The following is a 23,999-nucleotide window of genomic DNA, read 5'->3' as shown; positions in this document are numbered from 1 at the left end:
TCTAGTTTCACTTAGGGTTGGGACTGTATTTCCTATTTCACTCCCCTCTTCAGGTCTTCCCTGTTCACACTCTTCCTTTATTTGTAATAACTCTAGACTTTCTATGACTCTTTCTTGTTTGTAAGTCTTCCAACAACACTTGTCACTTTGTATTAATACTTTTTCTCGATTTGGACCAGTATGGGCATAGCGATGATGATTCTCTTTCACATTGTTCAATACCATTCATTTCTCTTCATTCAGTCTCAAGGTTCTCTGTTTCAATGTCAATACTTTCTCTAGACTGGGACGAGTATGAGCATTCCAATAATGTCCTTCAGTCCCTCTCCCATGTCTCCCACTTCCCCTGTTACCTCTTCTGCTGAGGGACATCACCACAGGTTTCTTAACGGGGGTAAGACTTTCTCTACCACTTGTCACGGTGGCCTCCCAAAGGGCTTCTTGCATTCTTCTTTTATGTAGCCTCAAGCACGGTCTTGCTGGTATCTCATTTTCCAGCTTGCAATTCAAGGAAGTGGTGTTGGTGTAATTCCTGGACCCACTGGTCCACCATAGCTTGAATATGGTCACTCCACTGCTTCTCTCTCTTCAGGGATAAGGATGCCAGGTATACAATTCGGTTTCTCGTTTATTGACTTCTACTTGATGCCACGCATCCGTAATTCCCCTCAGCCTCATTATTTGGCATAGGATGCTGCACGTTCAGCTTCTCGTCCACATCCGCCTGTGAGCAGATGTATTTCATGGGTGTTCTCTCTCTCACAGGCTTCTTGACACTGTGCGTTTGGCATCTCTTTCTCTCCCTGGATTCTCTGCCTTTTTCCTTCATGACGTAGCCATGGGATTTCCCCGGCAACATCTCGCAGTCCTTTCTTTCTGTTTGCTTGACAGTCTGTATGCCTCTATAAAAATGTTTCCCTCGTCTCACTACAAGGTAACATTTACATTAAAGGAGTCACCAGGGTTTCCTGATGATGGTAACAGACTTCAGTATGTTCTTCATGTCTTTCACTGGATGTTTTTGAAGGTATAATATGAGTATGTTTGTTAGGGAGTTCTTCATAAGAACAGGATTCCTTGTCCTCAAAAGGGGAGTTGCCTACCATGCCTTTCTTTTTGGAGATCACTCCATTTGCATTTTTGTCTTCCTATGGTAGTACCTCATAGTTTGACTTCCACCCCCAACTAGATGCCTCCCTCGCCCCAGAATACTACTTGCCATCTCATGGGTATCATACACGTGCTTACTACACATCGCCTTGTGACCTCTCATGTACCCCTAGTGATTTCCCCTGCTTAGTGCTGTATGAATACTCTCCACCTCAGCCCAAAGTTTCCTCTTCCTGAAGCTAGAAGTGCATTCTGCTCCAATCTCTTTGCTTCCCGCCACTCTCCCCTGCAGCACCAGACTGTCTAACATCAGTAACCATGAATCTACCGTGCCCAGACCTCATTCACTGCCTCAAACTCTCCATCCAACCTCACATTCTAACCAAAAATCGAAAACAAATCAAAAGGTTAATTTTTAACTAATAATCCAGACACCTGAAGAACCTCCAGAAAAAGAAACCACACACAGACATCCTTTTCCTTTTGTTTAAACACTAAATTAATAAATGGAGTTGCAAGTTACAATCATTCTTTGATATACATGCATGGGTGTCCGGTCAAAGGATCGAAAACAAAAGAATCTAATACAATAGTTGAGAGTCAAAAGGATTGAAAAAAAAGGTCGAATACGTTTTTTAATATTTATATATATTTTGGTTTCCGTTTAGGGAAAAAAAGTGTTTTTTATACTAAAAACAAGGGTTTGGGGTGTGGTGGGCGCCCCAAAAAAAAAGGAAAGAAAAAAAATGCGACCTTTTTTTTTGTTCCTTTTGACTCTCAACTATTGCATTTCGTCCTTTTGATTCAATCCTTTCACCTATAACCACATGCATGCTGTGGATTACTCTTCTGCCTCACTGCAATGATCCGTTCACAAACACACTTGTATTACCTACGGGACTGGTACCATCATTTTCTTTTTTCTTTGTTTAAAGCTTTATTCATTTGCCATATACCATCGACTGTTCTGATGCAAATGACGTTGGTACAAAAGGACACAATACACATATCAATAACAGCCACTTATTCTGTTTCAGCTCAGGTTCCAAGTTCCCACTGCAGCCCCATTAGCTCATAAATCTTCCACTCCTCCGCAACATTGTAGGGTTTGGTCTTTAGTCCGCCTCTTTATATTTCTCTATTTATTTATAGGATTATAATGTGCCTATTCACAATGTGTTTCGAGGCACAACAAGACAAAAGGTGGGGGGAAAGGGAGGACAAAAACCAAAAACGGTCCTAGTAGGCCTTGTGACATTTGGATCGTGCAAGTGCAGTAACAAGAGTCCAGGTGAGGGGGGCTAGAGCCGGTCAGGGCAGAAGGGCCCGTGAGAAAAATGAGTGTCAGAGGAAGCCAGGTGGACAGGGCCAGGCGAATGCAGAAGGAAGGTCCACGAGCTAAGTGCGAGGTATGGGGCTGGAAGGGCTCAAGGGTGCAGGCCCAGCCAGGCTAGTGCAGGAGGCGGGTGCCCTGTAACAATCTGAAGGAACCAGGCAGCCACTCAAGAGTCAGATGGGGAAATTAACAGGGAAGGAGGAAGAGAAAAGGAAGGTCTTGAGAAGCTTCTAGAACTTAAGGAGATCCAGCCCAAATCTGAAAGGGGCAGGGAGCCCATTCCAGAGTGAGACACCTGTGGAGGAGAGAGCTCTACCCTCCACTCTCTGCTTGGAAAAGCATATGATCTGCAGAGAGTTGGAACTAGATGACAGAAGAGCTCTAGCAGGAAGGTATTTAGGGAGAGAGAGTTGAATGTAGCGGGGTCCCATGCCCCAGAAAGCCTTGTGGATGATGCAGAGGGTATTGAACTTGATCCTTTTAGCTACTAGGAGCTATTGGAGAGATTTTAGGGCTGGAGAGATGTGGTCCCTAGGCTTGAGGCCAAGGAACAGTCTTGCAGTCCTGTTCTGGATTAGTTGAAGGGGACAAAAGGAGGAGTTTGGCAGATTGAGGAAGAGGCTGTTGCAGTGGTCCAACCTGGAGAGAACTAGAGCTCTGGAGACATTGGGTTTCTGGGGCAGGTGAGGAAAGGGAGAATGCCTTTGAGGAGGTTCAGCTCCGAAGTCTTCCCAAATATTATTCGGTCTGAAGGGGCCTGGTACCGTAGTGATAAACAACTCTTCACAATCATTAGCCCATATGAGCTCCCTCAGCCATTTCTCTACTGTCAGTGTGGCTTGATCTCTCCATAGTTTCAATATGCATCTCTTGGCCAATTTGCATCCCGAGTTCAAAAACTGCCTCTGATGTTCAGGGATCCTCCCCATACAATCAACAAATAGCCTTTGGCCACCACCTGTAGTGCTAGCTCAGTTATGGCAGTCAGCTTGCAGCAAACTACAGACCAGAAGCCTAGGGCATCACTATAACTGAAAGTGCCCTGCATGTAACTTTGCCGTAGTGTATTGCAGCCTATTTAGTATCTTATACTGTATAAGCGTATGAGTTATACGTGTTCAACAATAGCTGGGGAGTTAGGTTACACATCTTGTGCCAGTCATCGTCTGTTAGTTCCAGCTGCATGTCAGTTGCCCACTTAGTCCTCACTGTAAGTGACCTATCAGGTACGCGCTCAATAATCATTTTATATAAATGTGGCACTATTCCTCGGCATCTATATGAATTTAAAATATAGACTACACATACATCCTCCATATGCCCTGGTGGATATGTCTGGCATTGTTTTGAAAATGCAGCCTCAATCTTTAGTATAGCAAATATCAGTGAGACTGCCTTCATGCTCGCCCCTGCAGTTCTGCATTTCTAGGAATTGCCCCTCCATGTACATATCCCATATCGTGATATAACCCAACCTCTTCCAATGTAATATTATGTCTGCATCCCAGGTCGGTGGAATTCTGGGAAACTTCCACAATGGCAAGTGTATGTATTAAGGGGTTGTTACATTGAATGTCTGCAACTTGTACTTTTATTGAAATCTCAAAGGTCATAATACAAAATACAGCACAATTCAAGAACCAGACAATGGCTAACCTCGAAATTTCATTTCATATAATTAACAACTTTGTAGCCTATTCTGGACAACTAACGGAAAGAGGAGGAAAAGGAAGAAAGAAAAGAAAAGGTAAAGGAAAATAGAAATAATAATAATATTAATAATGATCACATGAGTAGATTCAATTATAGGGTTAGAAGAGACATTGTCCATGGGCTCTCACAATGTCCACAGCTTTGCTACAGCGATAAATGTTTCAAGATCGAAGGTCGAAAAACCATCTGCTCTTTGTCAGTCACATGCTTCAGAAAGGGTCCCCATACTTGTGAACACTTTTACATACGACCTGCCAGAAGCGCTGACATTTTCTCCATCTCCATTAACTCCCAAATTTTCACCCACCAGTAAGCAATGCACAGGCCCAGTACATTTTTCCAAAACCGTGCCTGGGCGATCTGTGCTGCCATTAACAATTGGGATATCAAGTCTGCTTTGGGACCTGACATAGGGAAGGTGCCATCCTCAGGAAAACCACCCAGCAGGAGGACCAGCAGGTCCATGGGGAGCAGGACACTGATGATCTCTTTGAGCCTAGATACATTGGTTTTCATTAACAATTTACGGCATGCCAATAAAGTTGGTTTTACTGGGTCAAAAGGACAGTCGTCCATGTACTCACCACTCAAGATCAACGTTTTCAGTTCCGCTCCGCCAGCTGCAGCCTGTTCCAACCACACACGGAGTGGTTCCTCACCTGTCCCAAACCAGTAGGAGACAAACTCTGCCTGTGCCGCTAACCAGTATATTTCAAAGTTAGGGCCCATAAATCCCCCACCCCTTATCGTATGGTACTTATATGTCTTCCCATGTTTTCCGCTCAACACTGGAATGTCACAGAAATTGGGGTAGCACCCTGTATAGTGCAGAAACAAATGGCTTTCCAGGACAACTAGGTATATTTGAGAAAAGATGTAGCAATTTGGATAGAATCATCATTTTTACCATTGGGAGTCTACCCACCAATGAGAGCGTTATGTGGTGCCACTTAACAGTTTAATCTCAAACTGCCCCATTTATGTACCATAATTGTGCGCATGCAGTGTGTCCAGAGATCTGGTGATTGTAACTACCAAATATTTCAAACTGAATTATGCCCACTTTAATTGATATACCCCCGAGGTTGACTTGTGTTCTTTGTGAGAGGGAACAATTCTGACTTAGCATAATTAACCGTGAAGCCCAAAAACTCCCCGAAACGCATGACATCATCCATAACCGGATACAGGTTATCTTGTGGGTTCCTTATATAAATTAATTTGTCATCCGCATCTAAGGAAACCATTTATAGAGCATCAGTAATGCGATTCCCCCGGTGTGCATGTCACGCTCGTATTAAGTCAGCTAAAGGTTCAATAGCTACGCTGATGCACCTGACTACTCTGTGCAGTAATCACCTGGTCAACCTCTGAACTGGGGTCCAGTTGCCCCCGCACTGCCTCCAGGATCCGTAGCACTTAAAGAAATAGTGCACTCAAAAATGTCATTGTCCCGAGCGTTTCAGCATGTGTTTTTAAACAAACTGTGATCGATCGTAAAAAACATTTCCTATGCACCTTGCCTTAGTTTTCGTCACTTTTACACATGCAAAATCAATGAGTCGGGCACGGCCATCTTGTGCTAATCTTATCCGTGGATTGATCGTTCCAATTTCAAGTGCCCCTGCGGCACTAAATCATATCACCCGCCCCTGAAGCTGACATCACTAGACGCCTATGGCCCATTTCACAGCGCAAATGCATGTCTCATGTCAACGTTCTCTGTGCACCAGCTAATGACGTGTCTCCATTGAAATGGTAGGATGCCTCTTTCCTCAATAAGTATAAACGGAACGCTTCTCATCAGACATCATCAGAGTTGCTTTTTCAATCGTTTCACTCTTTATTTTATATGGCCTATGACTCGTTTCTGCTCTGTTCAGCTATCATCGTTGCACGGAGCACCTGCAAACAGATACTTATACTAGCATTACATAACTCTGGTATCTATTATGATTGGGACTCAATGTTGGAAAGGGAATTGGATGATTGTGGTATTGTTTGTTGAAAGTGGAGAAAGATGAAAAAAATGGGTTTTAGGATTTTAGTTTTTTTATTACCCATTTCCTTTGAAAGGCAAAACTGTTAAAGGTTTTGTGTATACTGGAAATTGTATAGGTTCTTTTTCTTTGTATGAAACCAATAAAACTTTTAATTAAAAAAAATGACTATTGATTTCAATCGTTACTTGCGTTTGATTTAAACATTTTGTCGTATAATGGCAACAATACATCCCTACCAGTATGAGCCAGAGTATTTCGAGGCGGAATTAGTTGATAGAGAAAGATGCGGAAATGATGGGGCATCAGACGACAGTTGGGAAGATGAGTCACTGGATCCTGAGCCTAGTCACATGGAAGATGTTTCCACCTGGTGTACCTGCAATCGGTGCAAGGTCATGCCAACCGAGGAGGAGAACTACTGCTGCAAAGCAAACTCTGGATGCTTGGCCTATATATCGGAAGAAGACACACCACCACTATGCGTTACCGAGCAGCATGACATCAAGGCAGCCTGCCTCACAAGGTGCGTGTTGAGGATTATGATGGTGCTTATGCACGAACTTCACGCAACAGTTCGTCTTTGCAATCCAAGTAACGAGTAAGTGTACTCTAGATGTGATGTCATTTTGACCACTGAGGCCACTAACATTTCATGTTGGTCTCCTATGTTGTTGTAACTTTGATCTATCACTGCCTAATGAATGTAGTCTGCCAATTGAATACATTTCTCATGCTTTTGGGAAATCGGAGTGTTCATCTTTTGTGTCTTTCACGTTCAACTGAGAAACAATATTTCTCTGTGCCCCAAACGTTATGGATTGCATGTGTGTTCACTTTTGTAATGTCTGTAACTTCAAAGCCCAAGTTCATTGATCCATGAAGTAACTTTTGTACAGGCAACTATGCCATAGGATACAGGGCACATTTTCAAGTAATGTTTGTACACTTATCAGGTTCATTTAAATACAGATCGTACAATAGTTCCACAAGTACGCGCTGTGTGCAAAAAATATAATATTGCAAACAATTTCACTCTTCAAAGTAGACCACATTTAATATGTGCCAGTACAATTGTGGGCATTACAGATTCAAAATAACACAGTTGAGAACCAACAAAATATGCCAGTATAAGTATCAACATACAAGATTAACACAGTACTGAACATTCCTCTATCCATTGGAATTGCCTGGTTGCCTGTACTGTGAGGAGCTCACAAGACACCATGGCTATAGAGGGGTCCTTTCAAGACCATTTATGGACATTATTTGAGCAGCTGTGAATCCCAGCAAAGATAAGGAGGTTCAGGCTACGACAAGAGAAATAGTCAAAACTGCATGAAGTTCATGTGATCTGATTATGAAATCAATAGAAATCAGAATCATGTTTGCTTGTATCAATGAGAATAGAATCCCTTACCATACTATGAGAAAAGATGAACGTATGAATTTGGCAGTAGTGCTGGTACCGACAATCAAGATGAACCATTGAATTCACTATTCCTAGTGTTGTAGAGATTTCGTGCAAATCTGAATAGTCATAATTCGAAACAGCAAGAAGGTCAGTGCCATTAGTGACAATAGTATATGTATTGGTGAAAATAACGTGAATTTTGTATCAGATATTATTCCCTGAAGAAGAACTAGCAGGTCGAAACACGTGTTGGCACATGGCACATTGGCACATCTTTTGTAACTTGTCGGCACAATTTAGTGCCATGAGAATTCCAATGGATAGAGGAATGTTCAGTACTATGTAACTCTTGTATGTTGAAACTTATACTGGCATATTTTGCTGGTTCTCAACTGCATTATTTTGAATCTCTAATGCCTGCAATTGTACTGGCACATATTAAATGTGGTATACTTTGAAGAGTGAAATTGTTTGCAATATTATATTTTTTGTGCACAGCGGGTACTTGTGGAACTATTGTATGTTCAGTTGATTTAAGATTGGCTGGGGTAGCCTTTCAGTTCCATCATAATTGCAGCTGTCTTTCTCAGTTTATTTTGTGTTCAAATACAAAAAGTCCATTGGATATTTGGATCCTCAGAGCACTCATAATCTAGTTACCCCACACTCTCTTCTCATTTAAATACAGTATGTATGTTTCTCTTCCACAGGTGGTACAGGCTGGTGGCCTACCGTCATTTACATGGCGGCTTTATGGGAGGTTTGGATTCCGCGCTCGATAAGTAATACCCGCCTGTTTCGTTGGAGCCATTCGTGCCAAATTCCCCAGCGACAGCAGACAGTACAGGGAATTTTCACACACTGTGCTGAAACCTGAAGTATACAATTTGTAGTATAATTGTGCCATCAACATCAGCAACAAAATAAAATACAAATGAGCTTTTATGTATAGTTGTTTCAATTTTTCAGTGAATCGAGGACATGTCCATTTGTCTATGATATGATATGATATGATATGATATGATATGATATGATATGATATGGCATTTATAACGGGCCTATGGACAAGAGTTTCACGGAGTGACGAGGCAAGGGAGGGGGAACAGAGGGAAGACAGAGACAATGATTTTACTAGGCCCGGTGACATTGGGATCGTGCAAGTGCAGGGGAGGGTGGGAGTTAAAAGTGTGGGGGATGGGGAAGGGGCAGTGCAGTACATAGGATAACAATAAAATAAATAAGGCAATACGTAAAATAAAGAATAAATAAAAAAGAGACAATAAATAAAAGTTCGGCCAGCTGGTGGCAAATCTATGAGGGACATGAAAGAATGGTTGGTACCCTTTTATTCTCACCTACTACACAACAATCCATTCCCCCTCCATTATAACCCACTATGGTACTGGGTGGGTGGGAACGTCCAAGGTGCCAAACACCATGTAAACTTCAAAGGTATCTTCCGCACAGGGGCCATTGTTCACACGGCCTCTCCAGACCCAGTGTCTCCAGGCTCCCCTCTAGCAGTCCCTTCCCCTGCAATCAACATAAGTGTGTCTCCCATCAGCAGTGTTCCGGGCCTCATCTGCATGCCTCATGTCCATCCATCCCCCCTCCAGTATCAATGGCAGTTCACACATGTGGCCCTGCGCTCCCAAGGGGGCTTGCAGGTTGGGAACAGACAAGGTGCCAAACACCTTGTACACTTCATAGGTATCTTCTGCACAGGGGCCAATGTTCACATGGCCTCCCCAGACCCAGAGTCTCCAGGCTCCCCTCTCTCAGAGACCCCGCCCCTGTAATCCACATATATGTGTCTCTCATCAGCAGTTTTCCGGACCTCATCTGCACGCCTCATGCCCATCAATCCCCCCCTCCAGTATCAATAGAGGTTCGAACCAGTGGCTCTGCACTCCCAAGGGGGCTAGCAGGCTGGGAACGGTCAAGGTGCCAAACACCATGTATACTTCAAAGGTATCTTCCGCACAGGGGCCATTTTTCACACGGCCTCCCTAGAACCAGTGTCTCCAGGCTCCCCTCTAGCAGACCGCACCCCTGCAATCCACATAAGTGTGTCTCCCTTCAGCAGTGTTCCAGGCCTCATCTGCATGCCTCATGTCCATCCATCCCCCTCCAGTATCAATGGCAGTTCGCACCTGTGGCCCTGCACTCCCAAGGGGGCTGGCAGGGTAGGATCGGCCAAGGTGCCAAACACCATGTACACTTCAAAGGTATCTTCCGCATAGGGGCCATTGTTTACATGGCCTCCCAGACCCAGTGTCTCCAGGCTCCCCTCTCACAGACCATGCCAGAAACATGTCACACATTCACATACATACCCACTTTTCTAATCCTTTATAAACACCTTGATATTTTGCCAGCAAACATCTATCTCTGAGCACTGGAAGGCAACTCTTTATCATGCTACCTGTTCACCTGGCAGGTCACCTATTAACTTCTCTATATTCATCTATTTCTGATCTCAAATTTTCTATCTATTTTGACCAAATGTACACAGTAGTGTAATGTTCATTAATCTCAATGACTTTACCATTGTCTAATGTTTCAAGTATTTTGATCTCGATATATAGCACATTTAATCAATGTCCATTGTAATAGAATGGCATCTTTATTGTTTTCTTGCATCAATCTCATGTATACAGTATATATTTTTTGTAATTATTTATATTTTATATACAGATCTTATAGATTTTTCAAGAATGCCTGCTTGTATGGTTTTCGGTTGCCCTTCTAGCAGCCATGTCAAAAGTCATGGCACAGTCCAGCATACATTCCAGAGGAATATTTAGTTAATAAGAAGATTGGTTCGATATTGTGGTTTTGCAGTGGACAAGATTGAAAGTAAAGCACAGGATGTCTTGGATGATGACAGGGTCAATCGATTCCGCATCTGCAGCCTGCACTTTGCAGACGATATGTACGACCAATCGAAGTACACAAAAAAGCGCTGACCCAGAATTTCTCATGAATTGCTTCCAAATGCAATTCCAACTCTATTGATGCACACGCAGCCTCAGGTGAGTCGCGGATGATGAATTCGCTGTAGGCGATGGGGTACTGAAAAGGTAACTTCATGAACGGATTGGTGCTTTTGGTGTAAATGTATCTTACTAAAGTTTGCATATTTACCACATTGTATTACATTTTCACTATACCACATTTTCCTATAGATCTGTCCCGGGTTTATGGAGCCTCAAATGAAGTAAATATGTGTCATGATCTCTGCTTCCAAAAGGTCAGGGTTTTCCCAACTCCCTTGGAGGCAGATCCATAACCTGGGTTCCGAGTGCCAACCAGTCCCAATTGGGACCTTTTGGACCCAGTCCTGGCGCCAGTGGCACCAGGCTCATAAATATGCCCAGTCCCAGCGCTGGAAGCGCCGGGCTCATAATGCTTGGGTGGACTTACCTGCAGCAGACCATGCTGCTTACTTGCCTGCCAGTTGAGCCTCTGATCCTCTTCTGTTTGGAACTACTTTTCCTGTTGGGTGGGGCTGGAGCCACTCCCTAGATTCAGAACACTGGAACTCTTCTGGAAGGCAGGAACTCTTTTCTTACCAGGAACTCTTTTCTTACCTAGGCGTGGCTGTGGAAGGAGACACCTAAGCACTACAGGAGGCTATTTAAACCACACCCGGCGGATGAATCTTGCTTTGCGTTATTCTGCAACCTCTGCAGCAGAACGCTCATCGTGTCTTCTGCATCCGGTCCTGGGCCTAAGGAAAAAGGCTTACCATCCTGAATCCAGTCTTCAGCAACACCTATAAAGACAAGAAAGAACAGGTTAGCATTCCGGCATCTGAAAGGCAAAGGACGGCAAAGGCTTACCTACTCTTCGTGCGCTCCGGAGGTCTTCACACTGCATTCCGGCATCTGAAAGACAAAAGCTTACCATCTCTTTGCACGCTCCGGAGGCCTTCGGCGCTGCATCCCGCATCTGAAAGACAAAACAAGGTGCTTTTAAAGACATCGGGGAACTTTAATACTCACATGCCATTACTCCTTTCCACATCTAATCCAGTGGGTATTTCGGCACCCTGCAGCCGCTCCGAACTCGTACCTGCAAAATAAAAAGACAGTTAGAGCGCACCGTGAAGCAGGCAACAAGCGCTTACTTACGTGCTTCCAGGCGCTTCTATTCATCACACGGGCTCCATCTTCAACTCACTTCAGCCCGTCATCCGCCATCGCCGGAACCCTGCAAAACAAGAGACATCATTACTAAAGACTTTAAAGACATTTGAATGACTCGAAACTTACCGTTCGTGCAGTAAACGACGGACAGCAGTCCTCTGAAGTCAAGAGGCCTGCGCTACCTATCCAGTGAAGAAACTGGTTACAGCACCCTGCCCCGAGGCAGATGGAGAGCTCGGCATTCACTTACCTAAGGTGAGAGCGTTAACCTTTGGGGGTCTACAGGAGAGGAGAAGAGGAAAGAGATAGGGACACCCCAATAACCCCAGTTCATTAACCCCATATTTTCTATCTGCAGACATCTTACTCTACACGTCAGGCATACAGTGCACAGAGGTCCAGCCCAAAGAGCCAACCCGGTGCTACACATCACCTTTGAAGATACGGTAGTTGCCCAGTCAAGACCGGCGCCTCTGCGAGAATCAGGTGAGCGTTACAATATGACCATAGAAAACAATGCCATAGTGCCCTTCAAAAGAAGCATAATGTTTTCCTAGTCGGTTGCTTGACATGTCCATTTCTTTAGGAGGGCATAAGGACCCTTGCAAGTGATGGAACCACCAACACATCCAGTATACCAATGGTGAGTCCTACAGACATGCAGAAGTTTATATTCTCGACAGTTGGATCTTCTAACATATCTAAAGCAAATCTAATTTTCCCTTGGACCACTTTATGACAATGCACGGAAAACGAAGGAGCAATATTCTGCATCCATTTCTGTTCCTGAGTCAACAACAACTTCAAAGTCCTATCAGGTAATTTTATTTCACTTTTTATTTACAAGAATGTATTATGCTTGGAATTTCAAATAATATGAACATGTTTATGCATCCTGTTGGTTGTTTACACTAGGTGGCATTTATGGTTTTCTCTTTATATGTACCACTGTCTGCATCCCATGGTCTCAGTTCCATTTCACTGTTTTCATCCGTACTAAAACAAGTACTGTGTTACAGGGGGATGTTGGTACTTCGACGACAATTACATTGTCCTTTGCAGCTGATCCAGAGTATGAGGTATGCATATTTACAGTTCCCTTGAATGAAAGAAAGTAAATCCAGCATAGGATACTATTAGACAGTGACATGGATATTAACGTGCAGTGTTTCAAGCTTTTATGATTTCAGTTCTAACACTTCCTCTCTAATGCAGAAAACATTGCAAAATGTTTCAGGGCAACATTACAATCAGTATATTTTGCATAGTGATCTCTGATCAAGTATACTTGCCATCTTGGATGGCTATCAGGTGAAATTTGAAATGTAGATTTTGACTTAATGACGTACACTGTTTGCGAGGGTATGTAAGCACTGTGTGTGATGAAAGATTATAATTTCCAATACAATTACTTTTTTTGATGAATATTCTATTCAAGGAATCTAAACAAGGTGTGGAATTAGAAGTGGAGGCACATGGATCCGGGGTGAACATAAACTACTATTGGATACCATTGGACATCAAATCACAGTTGTAATACATTTGTATATAGTATTTTTTTTAATTCAACTAAGTTGGTTTTGCTTGTGTTTATTTAAATATGTTTGTTTGTGTGTAAATGAAATTGGCTTGACTTAAACCATACAAAACCATATAAAAACATATTTTTCAGCATGCTGGTGAGGTTGAGAAAGTGAAGACCACAGTCTCACAGAAAATCAAGAAAACAAGGGTAACTAACAAACAATTTCTTTTTCTACACGTGTTTTGGCCTGGTGTTTTCTTCAGAACATGTTTTTTGTATTTAAAGTGCCATCTGCTGTATGTGTGCTGTCCACTGAACATGTTTTTACAACACATCTCGTAGAGGCCCAGAAGGAAAATAAGTATAAAAACACAGACAACAAATGAAACCAAAGATGTTGCTTGCCAACCCGATTTCACCATGGAGCAACTACTATTTGAGGCACAGCACAGTCCAGTCAATAGGCAGACTTGTGATGCTTATGCCTAATGGCCTGAAACTAAATGGAATATGACCGGCGAAGCCAGCAAAGTGTTCTTGGACCATTGCTACAATGTGAGACCTCGACAAGATGAAATTGAGTATAATTAAGATGCATTTGAATTCTTCGCAGACCACTTGACACAACCTACACCTGTAAAAAAAGGTCCACCCAATAAACATTTGATGTTGACGGTTTCTCCAATTCATGTGCAAATAACACAAGCTGAACTAACAGAGACTGAAGCTTCAATGCAATTTACAGAGGAACTTTCCAAAGATCTTGACTACAGTTTGCCTAGTTTAGGTGATTGGTCCACCATAGTTGAGTCACAAACCACATTCATGCAGGACGATTGGCTAATAAAAGAGACGAAATACATTGTATTTGACAGCTGCCTGGTAGAGATTATATTGATGCTGAAATGTGTCCATGCATTTAAGGGTAAAATATGCGAGAGCCATTCGTGTATTACAAGGCACTAACCTGAAAATCCAAGCCAGCTGTGTCCACCTTCATGATACATTTTCATGGTCCGCTCAACCAATGCTGGGCAAAGTGCCAGCATCGGTTAAGCTGGATGTTCAGCAGCTTTACTTTTCAGTGGCTCGTCTTTCAGTAAGATGTCCAGTTTCTGTCAATTTGTGGGAGTTCAGTTCCTTGCTAAAACCGAGTACTACAAATATCACAGGGAATTCTTATTCCCCGCTATTAGTCAAGCCTGGAAAATTGAACAGATGTCAATCGAAAGCACATTCTCTGGCAAACATTTCTGGCTAGCTGGCGATGGACAGTGTGACAGCCCCAGATTTTCAGCAAAGTACTGTAAATAACACTTTCTAGACATGCACTTGGGGATCGTGCAGGTGTACGAATGTACATATTCTGTGGCCATGGAGAAACATGGTTTCATCAAATCCCTCGAACATCTTCAATCGAGGGGAATGCAAATAGACCTCATAGCCACTAAAAGACATGTTTCAATAGCCAAGGCCATGCAAGAGCAGTTTCCAAACATTCATCATCAATTTGATGTATGGCACGTTGCCAAATCAGTCAAAAAGAAAATTACAGCTTCTGGTAAAAAAAAGGATGCAGAACATATTTTACAGTGGTCTCAGTCTTTCCGCAACCATTTTCACTGGAGCTCCAAAACTTGTGATGGGTCTGTGGAGATTCTACTTGAAAAATGGCACTCATTGATGCACCACTGTTCCAACGTTCACCTATGGACAGAAAACCAACCTTTTCACGAATGTGCACATGGACCTTTATCGGAGGAGCAGGAACGCAGGTGGTTGGTGCCATGTTCACCTCCACGCAAAGCTCTTGAGAAGATTGTGTACGAAAAAACTCTTTCAAGAGATCCAAAGGTACTCACAGAATTCTGTCACACTAGAGATTTGGAGGTGTTCCACAATATATGACTAAAGTACAGGCCCAAAATGTTGCATTTCGGCAAAGACAGTATACAGGCCTGAACATTACTAGCTGTATTACTGCACAATGAGAACTTAGGGAGAGAACAATCGAGAACTGCTGGAAACTTTGGGATGCTTCGTTACATCTCGTCCTTTGAAAAACAAAGCAAAAAATTGGTGGCCAAGCCAATTTACCAGGAAATGCAATTCGATTTTGTGAAAGATCTCACTTTGACTGTATTGGCCATGCATACTCATGGAATTGATCTGGATTTTGTTCCTAGGACACATACAATGCCACAAAACATTGCAAACAAGCCCTGTCCATCAGCTGAACAGTTGACTTCCCGGTATAAATGATTTGCAGCAGTGTTCTTAATATGCTCAATTGAACATTTGGGATATGTTCACCAATATTTGTACATTGTACATCAACAATCGAATCCTATTAAACTCGAATTTCAATGTTATAAAAAGTATTGAGAAGTATTTAATGATGCTGATTTAATCCGGTGTATGATTCATTTATGTATATCTTTTGCCTTCCCTTCATTTATATTACTGGTCCTTGATCGATAAGACACATGTCTGAGGTTGCTATTGGTGATATATTTCTAAATAGAATTACCCTAGTACATCAGTGCAACACTGTCCATTTGAATTTCTGCATTATTGATAGGCAAATGGATATTTGCCATCAGGCAAAGGTATACTGAGGCTTTGTGTCTGTGAATCCCTCTGCTAGACCCAAACCACATCCACACATGCAGTTCATGGCACTGGCATTGATGGCCTATGTTGGGTCCAATTTTCATAGCAATGATTAATCGCCTGACCTGTGTCAACCCCATAACTAACTAACATAACATAACATACTGGGTTTTGCGTTTCATGAGCCCTTCCCTGTGTCCTTCCAATGTGTTACCCCTGCCTCCTCCACCACCCTTCCTCTTCCCTCCACAACCTACCTACTGTGTGATGCTCTCTGTCTATCCTATCATTTCGAAATGCTTCTCTGTCGAATATTCTGCTCTCCTCACTAAATCAGGTCGCAAGAAGTTTAAAAAAGACATCCTGTTCTCCAATCTTGGCCTCCCTATCACTGATACCTATACCAGTGCTTCCTCCAGGCAAACCCCCACCGACACCCTTTTTGTCGTTGCCCTCGCCAGAACTATGGAATCTACATATGGTATCTATGCTCTCTCCTTTCTCTTCATCTCCCATTATCGGTGGCACACGGTGGGAGGCCCTCTTGCCCTAACTGCCCCCTCCCGCCTTCACCTCGCACTTTTCCCCTTTCCCCTCCACTGGACTTGCGCAATCTCAAAATATCTCTATTGCTCTTGGCACACGTGGGTCAGCTGGGCATATCTACGTGGTGTGAAGCTCAGGGCAAGGGAAGAATGCATCTATCTAACTAAACAACAGAAACTGATAATGCATAAATAATGGCAGAGATACAATCTTGCATGAATAGGGGTACTATAATATATATAGGGGTGATATATTGGCATTCTAACCTCTACCCTCTGGAATATATTTGATACCACAAACTCTGTACCCAGATGCACACCGTAAATGTTTGATCTACCATCTGTCCTGCTTGGGTCCTTAGCATATAGGTAGACGTGTGTTGCTTTTTGGGAGAATATATTACTAGGTAGGATTAGAGCTGTGATGTGGGTCATTGACTGATCGGGGCACGGGAGGGTCAGATGGATATCAGCATGAAAGGAACTGCTGGGTCTGAGCTGGTGGGCTCTGACATGGCGGGGTGGAGGCTGTGAGTGCACGGGAAGTTTAGTGGAGATGAATGGGCACTTGGGTTTATCACTTGTCAGTCTCTCACGTTCTCCACAGAGCACATTCCTCTGTGAGAACAGCGCTCGCGCAGAGGTGGCAATGGGGAGGCAATGGTGTGGGCTGACTGAGTGAGGCGCTGGGGATGTGAGAGCTGCATTTGTACAGAGAGATGGATTTTCAGGCCGAGTAGAAAGATGTAATTCGGGCTATTTCAAAATTGTTTCCTAATGCTGGGCTAGAAACTATATTGTATGTGTTATTTGCGATGGGGTGTGGTGTAACAGAATGTCACTCCTCCCTTGGTTATTACATATGTTATGTTTCAAGAATGACGAAAGAGGGGGCGAGGGGGCAAGGATCGTCTGCTTCCCAACACTAGTAAGATTGCTGTCTCTGTCTTCCATCTGTTCACCCTGCATTGCCTCGTTGTGCCTTGAAGCACTTGTGCATAGGCGCATTATAAATGCAATATCATATCATCATATGATATCATTACCTTGAGTGTAACTGTTGTCAAAAAATAAGTAAATCAGTAGCACAATTGATGGTTAAAAAAGTATTCATGATCGCGCGGCATTGGTGGATGCCAGCAATCAATTTGTTTATTTTGAGTACATATTTCAAATGCCACGTTGGTCGGCTGGACTCATCACTCCCATAGAGTGAAGGTCACTTTGTGTGATGTTGCTTGTGGGGAGTTCACTCTGACGCATCTTGTACGGTATGTTTTAGTTTTTGTGGCTTTCCTTCACAGAAACGAAAGCTGCCAGACATACACACTCTAAACGAGGTTCAATTGTTATTCGACCTTGGACGAAAGGGAGGAATCGCCATGGCTTGAAGGACAGACGGTGTTGAATACCGGCATAAATGATAACATTCACTATTTTGAAACTGGACATTATAACATTTACTTTCAATCTATGCAAACCGTTGTTCTGAGCGGACACTCTGCGTTCCGCCAAGAGAATGGAACTACCAAATATAATGTAAGTTAAAAAATATTCATCATTTTTCAGTGATTCGAAATAGCATTTAGGCTTTATGCATATGGAACAATTCAATGACGTGCGATTATGCCATTTGACGAAAAAAATATACACAACAATATATTCTGTAGATTAAATTTATACCGCAACATATTTAAAAAAGCAATCCCGTAACTCTAGGGCTGTTTGTAAGTCTACTAATTATTTATATGTACATATAGTTTAAAGACTAATAAGTAAAGGTTTTATTTTCTGACCGGTATTGCTTGCTTACATTGTTATGGGTGGTTAGTTGGAGCATATTGTGACGATTATTCATCGACGACCCACTAACACAACCGGTATGCAGTCTAGTGATATCTAAACCACTTCGTCCCATGGCATATCAGGGTGTGCTATGAACGTTGTATTATTGGATGCGCCGGGTGCAGAACATTTTCAAAGAGGACTTGGTTTGCTTGTCCAAATTTCATGTTGCCATTTCCGTTATATTTTTAAACAAGGTCGCAGGCGCCCCTCACTAGAAAGAACATGGCATGATAACCTGCTGTGTGTTTTTTTCACACTTTGAGTTTCCGCAGCCATCACTTTTTGCTCAATGTACCTTTTACACATGGGAAATATCCATTTGCATATCAGTCTTTTTCCCATCCACATGGGTAGTCCAGCACTGAAATACTATGTCAATTCTCTTCTGAACAAGAGTACCTACAACAACCCTATATACGTGTTTCAGCCTTGTTGGGTCTCATTAGTGAGGTGGAGCTGTGCCTCTCTGAGTATAGTGAGCATGGAGTCCACGTCTGCGTTCCCCCAGGGAACTTAGGGTCACCAAACCCCAAGTTCCTTGCAAATATTCTGTTATAATGCTGTCTATGTGTTCAATTTTATTGTCAGCTTCTGCATCCCACTCCACAGTACAAACCTCTCAAGCACATCGTAGACTCAAACTTTCTGTGATGTTTTCTGTGTGTTTCCATTGTTTGTGGTTTGTGTTCATTATTAGGTTCCACCCGGTGCAGAATTACAGGGTAAATGGATACATTTGAATAAAGAGCGGCTACTAAAATATATTTTTATTATGTTTTCTACTAGCTAAATTGTGCCGTTCTGCAAATGCCGTAGTTTCCAAATATGAACAGATGGTTTCTTCAGCCAACAGTGGCAGATCCGCCTAAACGGATGGATTTCCATTAGGCTGATGTGGGACGATCGCCCGGGACTGATATGCCCTTTGGCGGTTCCAGCGACAAGGAGCGACCTGTCATCGTTTACGGTCTAGCAAGAAGCTGATCCCAAAGCCTTGTGATTCAAGGTGCATTGAATGCGCATTTTCACCCGAAAGGAACGCTATGTGCCTCATGATAAAGTTTTGATGCTCTAACCCAAGGACATTCAAAGATTGGTGTTTAATTCGAAATCAGCGGATGTTCTTGGAGCGTTTTTTGTGAAATAAGAGCACATTATAAATTGCAAAGTATTGATGTTTCCTTTAAAAATAGTGTTTTCTATTCTGATTTGGGACACGCTGTGCTGTGAGAGGATGTGTGTGTTGATATTCCGGTTTCTGCATCAACATACATTAAGACGTAAGTGATGACTGGGTGCATTTGGCTACGCTGCCCACTAACGTCATGAAAATAGGTGGAGAATATTGCTAGGAATAGTGATGTCTGCTTCAGGGGTGGGTGATATGATTTAGCACCGTTGGGGCACTTAAATTTAGGGTGATCGATCTACAGATAAGATTAGCACAAGATGGCTATGCCCGACTCGTTGATTTTGCATGTGTAAAAGTGAGGAAAACTAAGGTAAGGTGCATAAGAAATGTTTCTACGATCGATCACAGTTTGCTTAAAAACGCATGCCCGAACGCTCGGGGCAATGACATTTTTTAGCACACTATTCCTTTAAGGGGATGTATCTGCAACCGTTCAGTCCCTTCTCTCTGTACTTATGAGCCACCTGTTGGCTGCACTTGTGAATGAACTGCTCTTCCCCTTTTCCCTCCCCCCTGGCACTGCTCCCCTTCCGTCCTCCCCACACTTGCACTATCTGAATGACACAAGGCCTAGTAAGATCATAATTTTGTCATCCCTTTGTTTCCCCCTCCTTGTCTTATTGCGCCTTGAAACACTTGTGTAGAGGGGCGTTATAAATGCCACACCATATGATATCATATAGCAAACAGAAGGGGGGATAAAGGACACCCCTGCCTACTCCCCCTTTCCAGTGTGAAAGGTTCAGATAGCATCCCGTTTACTGGTACCCTAGCTGTGGGGCTTGCCTACAGTACCTGTATAACGTCCACAAATGAGTCCCAAAACCGTTTCTCAACAGTGTTTGAAAGAACTAAGAAATATCGAGGCTGAGTACCACAAAGGAAATACACCAATCATGGGCTACAAAGATTCACAGATCTTTTATTAATGTACAGTTTACAAAGCAAAACAGATAGCTATCTGGCTCTCAACACCTCGCAGTGTGTACCAGAAAACAATGAGAGGTGAGAGAGTGCTGAACATCTAGATACTAGTGTATTTATACCGTTCATACAATATTGTCCAGCCTCTCTTCATGTTAATAATTTGTGGTCTAGAGTTCGTGCCTAGTTCACATACACCTTTTACAATATCATGTGAAGGATTACATAAGTTTGTATTTCCATGAAGACACAATAGTGATGTATGTTCTCGTATCCCGCAGTAAGCCTTATTCCAAGTTTCTTCACAATGTAGTTCAGCTAAAGCATACGCTCGATGTTTGTTCTTCATTGTCCCAATTTTTATACAAGGATGAGGCTTGTCAGCGCAGACAACACTTGAATAACAGTTCATATGAAGCACAAGGTCTCTTTGCTCTGTTTAAATAGTCGGCTCTCGGACAACCTAAACATTAACAGAACTCAAAGGTCAGAAGGCTTGGCTGCAAGTCGAAAACATAGTCCACCATTTTAGAACATAGAACACATGAGTGAAAATCAAAATGGCGGATGAATCTTAAAATGGCGCCATAGTTAACCCAAAAACGCAGTTTTCCATGTAGCACGAATAGGCTTAGGCCAATATAAATACTAAGGAGGCACTATATAATTACTGTTTAATAAACCCTCATTTTGGCATAAGCCAAGAGCCTTTAATAAAAATATTTGCTTTACTCGTAACTCCACGTTTCAATGTCCGTGCATCCTGAATCACATTCATCAGGTATATCAATTGCCATCAAATCTTTGACAGTAATATCCTTCATTACAAAAACATTAGTGATCTTCTCGGGTGCGTGTATTTTCAGTCCTAATGTACCTACAGTTTGCACACAACATCCTCCTAACATCAAACATATGACAGGAAGACATTGTATGCAACAACAACGGAACAACAGAATACCAAGGATTACCATTAATACTGAAAAGAGTTTCCATACCCAAGACCGTAAAAAGCCCCAGAACCAAGTACTAAGATCCCAGTTTCCCTCAGGAACATGTACTTCTGTACTTAGGACATGCAGATTTTGTATTGCCTTGAATATGGTAGGGGAGGAGTCAGGTACGAAAACGCAACAATCAGATCCCTCCAATTTACATACTCCACCACGCTCAGCCAGGATTACGTCTAACACCATCCGATTCTGTAGAGCCACTAATCTAATTGCTTTTTGTTCTAACGTCATGTTGTAGGGTATATCGGTGGTCCGGTTGATGGTTCTCTCCAATACTCTTGCTAGTCTCCTAATATCCTCGGAATTCATGATCTGTCCCCAAATTGGCACAAAGGATTTCGCTACATCACCCATGACTTGTGAAGGAGTATCACCATTCTCGTCCTGCTTTGGACGAGCCCTAGAGACCTCAGAAGGGCTAGCTATATATACCCCTGGTAGCAAGATACCCAAATAACAAGTACCCTGCCAATCCCTAGCTAGCCAAGGTAAGCTTCATTGCCACAAATGAAATGAACAGGATCACCTACATACAGGGGTCTGTCCTCACTAGTCAAATTCGCAATATTGGTACAACCCGCAAAAGTACCCATTGACTGCGAACCATTCCTTTGTTTGCAGAAGGAACAGAGTTAGGGCTGTGATTGATAGTATAGGAAGGAGGCGTAGCATCCCAGTTGCCTACGGCAGCCATCCTGAAAGAAATCAATGATTGGAAAAGTCTAGAAAGTCTATCGGAAGGCCTAATAGAAGTAACATTAAGCTTGCTCCTATTTGCAAAAAGGGAGCATCCCAGAGGTGACAGGACTCGCTTTTCAAATTCATTTAAATTAGTCCTGTCAAAGTTCCCTGAGATGCTATCATTCCAACAACCAAAGAATAATGCCCTTAGAGAGGCATAGCATGCAGTAGTTAGAGGCAAAGGATGAATATACCAGCCCAACCCTTTTTCCCTGTGTTGTGGCAGATGCAAACATATCCAGCAATTAGGTCTGTTCAAGATCGTGTTGGGGCGCATTCATAATTAACAAAAGCGTATTGTCGTGATGAATCTGTCTGTGTTGGAATCCCTAGGAGAAAGAGTGTGCAGATGCACAAAAGGAGAAGACATAGTGGGAACGCTCTCAGTGGGTATAAAAGTTTCAAGTGGACGCACCCCCTCAATGTACCAAAACCCAAGAGAAATTACTACTGTCAGGCCAATTACAAGAAAACAGTACGTCCTCAAGGACCATGTATTTTTCTGTCCGATGTCTTTGTTAGCCACACAATCAATTGGTGGCTCCGTACTAGTAGAGATAGCGACAGGCATTGTTCCTAAAATTTCTTTCCCGGAACGTTTCTGTGATAGACTCCGTAAGTTCATTCTCTGGTGGTCTCCTGACCATGTGATCTTTCTTCATTGAAGAAAGCTTTTGCCGGTCCCAGCCACTTACTTATGTTTCAGCGCGAAAGTGGCAAAGGACGAGCTCAACAGTTGTTTCCTGTAGGCAGAGCCGTGCTGTGCTGTAAGTCAAGTGCAGTGGACGCAGATCGTACCTTAAGACTCCAGGCACTGCGTGATCTGCGAACAGTGTTCCGTTGCTTCCTGATGGAAGTGGTGAAACAGAGGCAAGGTCGCTCAAGGGTGCAGAAGGATCTGAAGAAGAATTCAGAGTCAAAGCAGCGGTCTCCCCAGGCCCCACTGGCGCAGGAAGCGTCTCCGAAATACCCTTGATGTTGTTCAAGACCGATTGATCACCAGAAGCAGAGCAAGTAGTTTCCTTCTTTTCTTCTCCATTGTGTGGCAAAGGGAAAGGTATACTCTTGATGTGTGTAGCGTGTATCCAGTGTTGGTGTCCAGCTACTCATACAGCAGTATATGTGGCTAACAGGACCTGAAACGGTCCACTCCAGCGCGTTGCGAGGCTGGATGCTCTCTCAAATGACTTTGTGACCACCCAGTCACTGGGTCGAATTCTGTGACCTGGCCCCTCGTATTTAACTGGGAGGGCTTCTCTCACCTGTTGATAAATCAAATACAAGTTGTGAGTTAACTGGCCACAGTATTCAGCAAGGAGAAGATGTTCCACATCTTTCAGTACTTTGGGTTTTGGCAGGTTCCAAATGTTAGCTGGCCTCCCCATCATGATTTCATATAGAGAGAGCCCAGTTCTAGTCTGTGGGGTTGTCCGCATGGACAGTAGCACTATAGGTAAGGTGTCTGGCCATTTCAAATTACTGCTAGCACAGACCTTTGCAAGTTTATTCTTAAAGATACCATTATGGCATTCTACAAGTCCAGCACTCTGATCGTGTCTAGCAGAATGGAATCGTTTATCGATCTGTAATTCCACGCATACTTGCAGTATGACAGCAACGATAAAATGTGGACCATTATCCAACCAGATGACCCTTGGCAAACCAAACCTAGGAAAATATTCGTTAAGCATGGTTTTTGCCGTTGTCATTGCTGTAGCATCTTTCACAGGGAAGGCTTCAACCCACTTGTTAAAGGCACAAATGACTACCAAGACATATTTGTAGTTATAACAGCGCTCCATCTCGATGAAGTCAAAATGAATCACTTCAAAAGGCACAGGGGCGGACCAAACCTACCACTCGGTGTCGTCGTA

This window comes from Ambystoma mexicanum, chromosome 7q, assembly GCF_040938575.1.
Source record: "Ambystoma mexicanum isolate Mex_15411 chromosome 7q, UKY_AmexF1_1, whole genome shotgun sequence".
Lineage (NCBI taxonomy): Eukaryota > Metazoa > Chordata > Amphibia > Caudata > Ambystomatidae > Ambystoma > Ambystoma mexicanum.
This window is presented reverse-complemented; position numbering follows the sequence as displayed.